This window comes from Patiria miniata, unplaced genomic scaffold (genome assembly GCF_015706575.1).
Source record: "Patiria miniata isolate m_02_andy unplaced genomic scaffold, ASM1570657v1 HiC_scaffold_6, whole genome shotgun sequence".
Taxonomy (NCBI): domain Eukaryota; kingdom Metazoa; phylum Echinodermata; class Asteroidea; order Valvatida; family Asterinidae; genus Patiria; species Patiria miniata.
This window is the reverse complement of record NW_024037073.1, coordinates 24,781,967-24,791,597: the sequence shown is the minus strand read 5'-3', so window position 1 is coordinate 24,791,597 and position 9,631 is coordinate 24,781,967. Positions and strand designations below refer to the sequence as shown.

General features: G+C 40.1%; 1 long non-coding RNA gene across 1 annotated transcript; it reads left to right on the top strand.

Annotated features, from left to right (window-relative positions):
- The first annotated feature begins 2,700 nt into the window (after positions 1–2,700).
- LOC119742461 lies at positions 2,701–5,009 on the top strand. The gene is made up of 3 exons (XR_005272856.1): positions 2,701–2,750; positions 3,466–3,590; positions 4,429–5,009. It is a non-coding gene; the product is annotated as an uncharacterized LOC119742461 (long non-coding RNA).
- Positions 5,010–9,631: the final 4,622 nt, after the last annotated feature.

Genomic DNA, 9,631 nt, shown 5'->3' with positions numbered 1-9,631 from the left:
TATTTTAGATAACTGTCTGTTCTCAGCGATGGTTGGGTCCGTATGATAGGCAGAGTGTGATATGGACCATGGTATATGAGATATTATCTTCAAATAAACTTGAATCCTCGATCCTGATTGGTGAATCCATGGCAACAAGCTGTGCTACATATAACAATGTAGCACGGCCACAGTCCATACTGCACTCCGCATATTGCACTATTCTAAGATGCGCGCGCCATTCCATACGAACATGAACAGCGGCATGTGTGTTTCATCTTACTGTGCCTCAAGTTTGCTTAAAGATAAATTTGTTATCGCACTCACGCTCGTGGAACACAAAAAATGCAGTGCGTCTGTGTCCCACATACCACTCAGCCGAATGTGGGACACAGACACACTGCATTATTCCGTGTTCCACTCGCACTCGCGGAATAACTAATAATACCACATTGTTGCCATGGATCGACCAATCAGGAACTAGTCATGGCGCCTTTCATTTGCAAACATCAAAAACCAAAACTGCCAAGTTATTATGAATTATCTTGACTGTTAGTGAATAATAGTCTCAAGCATCCTGTGAAATAACGGCACCTGGTGAGCTGTCATTTTCAAGAAAAGTGGGATTTTGTATCAATTTCCACCGATGGTCGGCCCTGTTTGAGAGAGAAGCTTGACTCTCTGTCTGTTCCCATCCATCTACTGTTGCCGTATACCTAGATGTAGAACAAAAAGATATATTGCAATAGCTTTTTTTCCCACGTGCTGCATCTCTTTGGAATTCCTTGCCTGGTGCTTATTTCCCTCCAACCTATGATCTGTCCTGATTCAAGAGGAGTGTGGAGTGCTGTGGCCTCGTGGTTAAGGGCGTTGGATTCGTGGTCTGCGGGTAAAGCTGCAGGTTGTGGGTTCAAGTCCAGCCTGGGGTTGTGGTGTGTGTGCCCTTGGGCAAGGCACTTTGTTACTCATTGCTTGTCCCTACCCAGGAGTAATAGGCTCTCAGCTTTGGTCCAAAAAATGGGCCACCGGTACCAGACGATTGAAAAGAGCAATGCTCATAGCGATTTTTTGAAAGGCATATCTAGAGTTGGAGAATGTGTGATAGCTTTGCAGTGTGAGTGGTGGCAGTTTTTTGGGTGTTATCACTTTTGATTTGTGTTTTCATTCAAAATGGCCGTACGTCAATATGCTTGAACCAAATAAATTATATGTGGTAATTACAAGCATGTTTTGGCCTCCATTTTAAAAAAGAAAACAAGGGATAGCACCCAAAAAGCTGCCACCGCTGCAATGCTGTCGCGTATTTTTTGACTAGAGGGGTGCATACCTTGCCAAAAATCACAATGAGCATTATTCCCCTCATTTGATACTGACCAAACCCCCACACTGATGGCTTATAAGTGGGTACCTGTGAGGGCAGAGATGGTGTGGTTGATTTAGCTGCTTTGCTCTGACTTGTAGCCCTGTATATCTGGAGTGGCTTGTAGCCTTGTTCAGGGCGAATAGGCATAAAAAAAAACAAGTCTAAAACCCGGATGGGGATCTTTCTGTGCCTCCTAGACCACTGTTTTGGTGGGGAACACTTGGTTTTACCATGAATTAATTGGAGTGGGGTAATCGTTTCTCTTGTTTTCCAGATTTTTATGCTCATTCAGAGTGAGAAGATCAAGAATGACTACACGTGTCTCTGGTTGGCAAGATGCTGTGAGTATTACCGTCAGTTGTTAATGACGTTTCTTCTTCCAACTTCAAAGTTGCTAATTATGGGAATGAATCTACCTGTTAAGCCTCAACTCATAATGTATTGACCATGCACTCACAATTGTGACTGCACAAGCAAATAAAGTCATGACACGTCGCGTGCATGCATTTCATGTTCTGCTGGAAAATCCAGAGTGGCATTAGGGAGATGCACATGTTGCCCATGTGTGAGGTAGACTGACGTGTCTCTAACAGTGACATAACCAGCATGCACTTGTCCTGATCGTATATTAAGGATGTGACTTGGCGTTTTATTTTGTAAACCTTGAGCAAATATTTTACGAACTGTTTTAAACGTTTAGCCATTGACAGTGGTTTTTGCATACCCATTTTGTCTGATCTGCAGACCGGCGTGATTGACATGATAAATCAACAATGGTTGACATAGTAAATAGCGGGCAGTCGTTGATAAAGTAAACATGTTCTACCTGTTCCCCAAATGTAATCAATTATGAGGTGCTTCTAAGGTTTTGTAAATTAAGTAGGTTTGAAAACAACGTTAATTATTTGTGCTACATGTATGTGTGGCTGTCTCAAAGGAAGATCGCGTGAACGGAGGTCCCTTTTATATAATTCGGGTTTTGTTTAAATGTTTTGAAAAATTAGTAAACGGAGTAAGAAGTTTTTTTGTTTCATACGTGTAAACGTCACATCTTAATCCTATATTTGCCATGTTGGATTTGTTCTATCACATTTCAAGCAGATTGTACGACAGAAATTTGCTACATTGAACATCCCTCTTGGCTCCCAAATATTGTACACAGTTACACTGAGCATTGCTGGCCGAAAATTGCTGAAATGAGCATCCACTGAACCGAACCATCTTTTGTGGACCCAATGTGTTTTCTTACAGCAGTATCCTATGTATTTATAACCTTTCTTTGTGTTGTTTTCGTTGTTCAGACATCATGAATCGTAAGGCCAGACTAGCCTGGGAGTTGTACCTTAAGATGGAGACGTCTGGTGAATCGTTCAGCCTGCTGCAGCTCATTGCCAACGACGGCTACAAGGTAAATCATCATCCCCTATTTTAGTCCGTTGGATGTTTGGTCAAGATTTTGGCATTAGCCCCAAATTAGTATCCAGTCACTCAATCTCAACCTGCAGCCGATTTCACAAAACAGATTGGTCACTTCGTCCAAACGCAAATGGTAGAGGAGACATAAATCTAAATATAACGCATGTGTAGAAAAGAATGCAGTATCCAGACGCTACTTCAGCGGTTGTGTACAAAGTCTGTGGAGAGTCAAGAAAACTTTCCAAGTATTTCTGAACCAAATTGGAAGTGTTTCTCAGTCCCAGATTCATGTTTGTGAAACATTTTTGCAATGACTGATCTTTATTGAGATGATGTGTGAAGACAAAAGTGGCGTCAGGTTGCAACATTGTTTCCCACGTGTAAAATCAACGAGAATACGAATCCCCGTCAAAAAAAGAGAAAAATGATTCATTGCACATTTACCACTTTGTGTCATTAGCTTGAATAATGAAGGATGCACTTTTGTGTCCCAACTTTGGTAAGCATGTAGAGGGCATCATAAAATATTAGAATAGCCAAAAATCCCAAACTGCTTAAAATATTGATTTTTGGACAATTTCAACACGGTGGGATATGATCGAAAAATTCAGGCTTTTCATTCAAACTTCTGGTTTTTTTGCTCGACCTCAAATTGGAATTGTCAAGGTCTCCTCTCAATTTTCATATTCCAACTTTTCTGTCGGTAGATGGGCCAGTTCTACTATGCTTTCGATGTCCTGGAAAGATTGGACCCCAATCCTGAATACTGGGAAGGCAAGCGAGGGGCGTGCGTGGGCGTATTCCAGCAGATCATTGCTGGTCATGAACCAAGGTGGGTGTCATCTCTGTCAATCAGCAGTGCACACTGACCAATTAGATCTCAAATTCTGGTCAGGTGACTACAGTACATCAATCAAACAGTGCACACTGACCAATCAGATCTCAACCTTTGGTCAGGTGACAGTCAGGTGACCACAGTTCATCAATCAAACAGTGCGTACTGACCAATTACATCTCAATTAGTATATCACACCGGTGCTCTACCAACTGAGCTATCCAGCCCAATGTTGGCGGTTCCCTAATTGTCAATGTCTCTGTCAAAGGGGCGCTAGTCAGAAGCCCTCAACCCGCATATGCCATGCAGCCAGGGATCACGCCCAAAGTCACGATGCAGACCTGGGAAATATAAAACAGGGATCACTCAGAGAGGATACGGCTTTTTATTACAAATTTTCTTGAATACTTTTCAACTTCTTACCCCTTTAGTTTAAATTCATTGATCTTTATGGATTTTTCCTTTGTCCCCATATTCTATGAACAGCTTTCATTTTCACTATTAGGTTTTGCCCTTCACCGACTTATAAACACTGTTTACTCAGTGCGTTACCTGCCGAGTGAAAGTTGGAAAAAAATCACTCGGTTGGGACTCGAACCCATGACCTCCTGCTTTCTAGTGCAGACATCTTACCACTGGACCACCAATCTCGTAAACTCGGTGGTCGAGTCATGGGTTCAAATCCCACCCGAGTGATTTTTTGAAGGGCAAATCTTAATATTGAAATGCATCATCCCGACGCAAAGTCCATCTTGTTAATAGCTTTCATTTTTATGTGCACAAAACCCAGTGAAGTTCAAGCCACTAGATTTTTGTCATTTTTTTTCCTCTACAGAGAAACACTCTGTGAGACATCCTCCAAATCTTGCGCAACACCAGTAACCCGCAGGTGGAATACATCATCCGTGTCATGAAGAAGTGGGCCAAGGACAACAGGGTACCAGTTTCCTGAGGTGGTCCCTATCCTAGTCTTGAGATTGTTTAGATTTGTACATCCCAAATGTCCTGCTTCGCAAAGGGATTTTCCAAAGTATTTGTTCTTCACATTGGGAAATTTGCCTTGAAATATTTCTCTATTTAGCTTTGGCAAGATGGTTATGCAGGAGAAAACAACAGTTCTGGAGAGAGGCTTAAGTCTCTCATGGCATAAACAAAGTAGGCTTGCCTGGTTAAGCTGGACTGTGTGACTCGGTCAGTGACTCAGTCAACAACTCAGTGACTCGATCAGCAACTCAGTGATTCAGTCAGATTCAGTCAGTGACTCGGTCAGTGACTCGGTCAGTGACTCGTCAGTGACTCGTCAGTGATTCGGTCAGTGTCTTGGTTAGTGAATCACTCAGTGACTCATTGAGCAACGTGGTGGCTGTCATCAACTCAGTGACTTGGTCAGTGACTCCGTCAGTGCCTCATTGAGCGACTCAGCGACTCAGTGACTCAGTCATGCAGTGACTCGGTGACTCGGTCAGTGTCTCATCCCGCAGTCAGTGATTCGGTCAGTGACTCGGTCAGTGCCTCATTGAGTGACTCAGTGACTCAGTCATGCAGTGACTCGGTGACTCGGTCAGTGTCTCATCCCGCAGTCACTGATTCGGTCAGTGACTCGGTCAGTGCCTCATTGAGCGACTCAGTGACTCAGTCATGCAGTGACTCAGTGACTCGGTCAGTGTCTCATCGCGCAGTCAGTGATTCGGTCAGTGACTCGGTCAGTCAGTGATAATAGTGACTGACTCGATCAGTTAATACTCAGTGACTCGGTCGGACAGTCAGTCAGGCAGCATTGAAATGTTCATCATAATTGTGAATGTTCACGTCACAAATGTTGCTTACATGTAGGACAACTCTGCAAGTTTGTATCTTGGAGTTTCTTGGGCCTGTTTAGAGACAACCCAACGGCATGAGAATGGGCCAGGAATGGTTATTCAAGGAGGGGGTAGTCATCTGTATGTACAGGCATGCAACTTTTCCTCGGATCAGCTGATTTCCTCTTTTTTTACTTCCCATGTGTGCCATTGAAAATAGAAAAACACTGTACAAAGTCTGGGAAAAATTTGAATTTCCTCTTTTTTTATGATTTCCCAGTTGCATGCCTGTATGTAATGTAATTATACTAAATAATGGTTTATATTTATATAAATATACATGTACAAGTTTTCAGAGCACGTTTGTCAAGCAATTTGGGTGTAAGGTCCAGAAGGCATGAAACAAATTGAAAATAAGTGATTTGTACTGGGCCCAATTTCATAGCGCTGCTAAGCACACAATTTCTGCCAGCAGAGCCTCTCTGTCTATATTACGGAGATCGTAAGCAGTAAACACAGCAAAAGGCACGCTAATACCTCAGAGGAACAATTTAACTTACCGTAAGCAATAAACACAGCAAAAGGCATGCTAATATACCTCAGAGACAATTTGCTTAACTTACCGTAAGCAGTAAACACAGCAAAAGGCATGCTAATATACCTCAGAGGAACAATTTGCTTAACTTGCCGTAAGCAGTAAACACAGCAAAAGGAATGTATACCTCAGAGGAACAATTTGCTTAGCTTTTGACGTGACAATGTACATGTAGATCTCAATCTGGTAACTGTTAAGCAGCGCCATAAAATTGGGCCCAGATTGTATTCAAGTCCCGAGTCCACACAAATCCTTGTAAGTCAATCTTGTCATCCATGTCCCAAGTCAGTTTCAGAAATTTCAATCCAACAGAATCTTTCTCAAAGGCAATCTATCACATTGTAAATACTATATTTTTTTCATGTACAATATTGGGAAAGAATGTTGCAACCTGATGCTGCTTTTTCTTCATATCATGTCAGTGAAGTCATTCATTGCAAAAATGATGATAATAGACATGAATCTGGGACAGAGAAATACTTAAGAGAACATTTTCTTGACGCTCCATACTTAACGCCGCTGAAGTGGCGTCAGGTTGCAACATTCTTTGCCAATATTGTGTGATATTCTGACTTCATTTCTTTATTTCATCTGTAAAAACATTAAATGTTTACTGCCTTTCTTTAAAGGGAAGATACAACATTTGCAAACATCACAAAACGAAATGATCAAATTATCACGAAATACCTTACTGGATTGTTGGGGAATGACAGTCTAAAGCATCCTGTAAAATTGTGGCTCCTGATGTGCTGACATTTTAAAGAAAAATGGTACTTTTCCAACGCTGGTCGGCCGACCAGCATTGGAGAAAACTGGCAATTTTTCAAAAATTGCTCCCAATTTTTTTATAATTAGTTATTTTCTTTGCAATTGATTACACACCTGTGAAGAGGTATAAGTCTGCTAGACTGATTCTCTGACTTTTTGATTCCCCAAAGTCTATTAGTTGCTCCGTTTTATCTTATAAGTGGGGTCACCAGACTGCAAATACATGACTGATTTTCTTGGCTTTTCCAGCATCTACAAGCCCAAACGTGAAAAAAAGTCATTTTAACAATATTTGCTAAAACATACTAATCCTCCAAATCCATTTATTTCTGAAAATTGCAGCGAAGCAAATGTTGTACATGCCCTTTAAGTCCGATAAATATTTTCTTGCAGTGTAAATATTGTGTAGGTGAATTTTAAAAGTAAATGTGTACTTAAAATATTGTTGGAATGCTGTGCATAGTTCTTTGAATAAAGGATATTAAATCATCACAATAAATGAAAGTGAAAAAAAAATTCCTGTTTGTTATTGTTTTGTTTGTTTTCTTGGAAGTTTGTTTGGGATTCTGAAAACAAAATTTCAGTTTATTTAAAAGATAAGTTCAGTAAATTTATGTTTGGGCATGGAGCTATAAAAAGTTGGGAAGGTAAGAAAAAAAAAGAATAATATAATTATGGTGGGACTCGAACCTGAGTCGCCTGATTGAGAGTCCTACGCCGGTCCACAAGACCATTAAGGCACTCAAAAGTTATACTAGTTCTGCTTAATTACAATTGTAAGATAGGCTTATCGTGGCTTTTCACGTTGACGCCCGTGCACGCTTAGACGTAAAACACAGTCTGACGATGTAAAACATTCGTTTGATTTTGGGTGTAGCTGTTCTAATTGATCTAAATGTAATTGGAAAATGGTAAAGGGTGTCAACTGAACTAAACTCCTGAAATTCAATGAAATAAAACTCGTACAATCCTTGGTTTCAGTACGAAACACACGTGTTCAACGGATGCAGAGAAGCCTATTTCTTTTGTTAAATTCCTTTGTTGAATCTGGCGTTAACAATAAAATGTTTCCATTGAGGGAAAAGGATTAAACGCCGCGATCTTTTTTCACGCTTGAGTGCATCTGAATGGGGAATATTGAAGCGGAAAATCACGATTTACAGCACTTAGGCAGCATTTTATCCCACATAATGATACTTTTTGAAGAGGAAATTGCATACTGAATACATCTATAGTTTCAAAATTCAAAAATTCGCGGTATTTAAAAAGTCCAGGAAATTTTTTTGGAAAAATTTCACCAAAACTTTCCTCATCCTAACGTAGGCGGCGCTATATATATATTTCCTTCTCAGTGCGCGCGATAGCCGCCGCCCGATCTGTGTATCACCTGTTTACCCAATCTCATTTTAGCATCACAATTTCAATTTATCTCACGAATAAAAGTTGAATAGGTCTAAAACTAAAATAATACATAATTAAGGTCAGTGAAAAAATGCAATCCGAATAAAAGTCAACTTTAATGGAACAAAAGTGACGCGTATCAGGATATTAATTAAAGGGCTCCGGTATACACATGAGCAAGAGGGAGGCGGGATTTTTTTTGTCGTGTGAGATGGGGGGGGGGAACAAGCGAAATATATTTATTAAACTTGAAGTCGTAAGTGGAGAAATGTTTTTTAAATAAAAGGGCTATAAACTGTATATGTATTCAAAAAAGGAAGCCAGCCCCGCCCCCATCCCCTTGCAATGCCATAACACACACACGCTAATGCGCTAGCCAACTCTGGATACGGTGCACGTGCGGGAATGAATATATATAGCGCCGCCTACGTTAAGATGAGGAAAGTTTTGGTGAAATTTTTCCTAAAAAATTACCTCGACTCTTTAAATACGGCGAATTTTTGAATTTTGAAACTATAGTTGTATTCAGTATGCAATTTCCTCTTCAAAAAGTATCATTATGTAGGATAAAATGCTGCCTAAGTGCTGTAATTCGTGATTTTCCGCTTCAATATTCCCCATTCAGATGCACTCAAGCGTGAAAAAAGATCGCGGCGTTTAATCCTTTCGCTTCAATGGAAACATTTTATTGTTAACGCCAGATTCAACAAAGGAATTTAACAAAAGAAATGGGCTTCTCTGCATCCGTTGAACACGTGTGTTTCGTACTGAAACCAAAGATTGTACGAGTTTTATTTCATTGAATTTCAGGAGTTTAGTTCAGTTGACACCCTACACCCTTTTCCAAATAAATTTAGATCAACTTGAACAGCTACACCCAAAATCAAACGAATGTTTTACATCGTCAGACTGTGTTTTACGTCTAAGCGTGCATGGGCGCAATGTGAAAAGCCACGATAAGCCTATCTTACAGTTATATTTAAGCAGAACTAGTCGAGCATTGAGCTCGTGGACTCGTCTTGTGGACTGGCATATGACTCCCGATCAGGCGACTCAGGTTCGAGTCCCACCATTATTTTATTGTTACTTAATTTTCTTCCCTTTTTTTTTTTTTACATTCCCGAGACATAAATTGACTGAACTTATGTTAGAAAAATTGAACTGTTGTTTTCAGAATCAAATATAATTAAAAATATAAATATTCTTTTTTTATGAATATTCCTCCATGATTGGACCAAGAATTGAAAACTATAGGAGAGACAAGTTTGGAAATAACACAGTGTTTCCTGAAAAGCATTTGAAATTTAGTTTTTTCAACTTCGTTTAACAGTTTATATGAAACTTAACACAGAGTTATCACTGACTATGGTATTATTCTCGAACTAGTTGCAGAGCATTACACAAAATAAAACATATTTAACCCAAACATTTCACGCATGTCAGTACTGCAAGCGTAGAGTTTTAAAAACCAATGA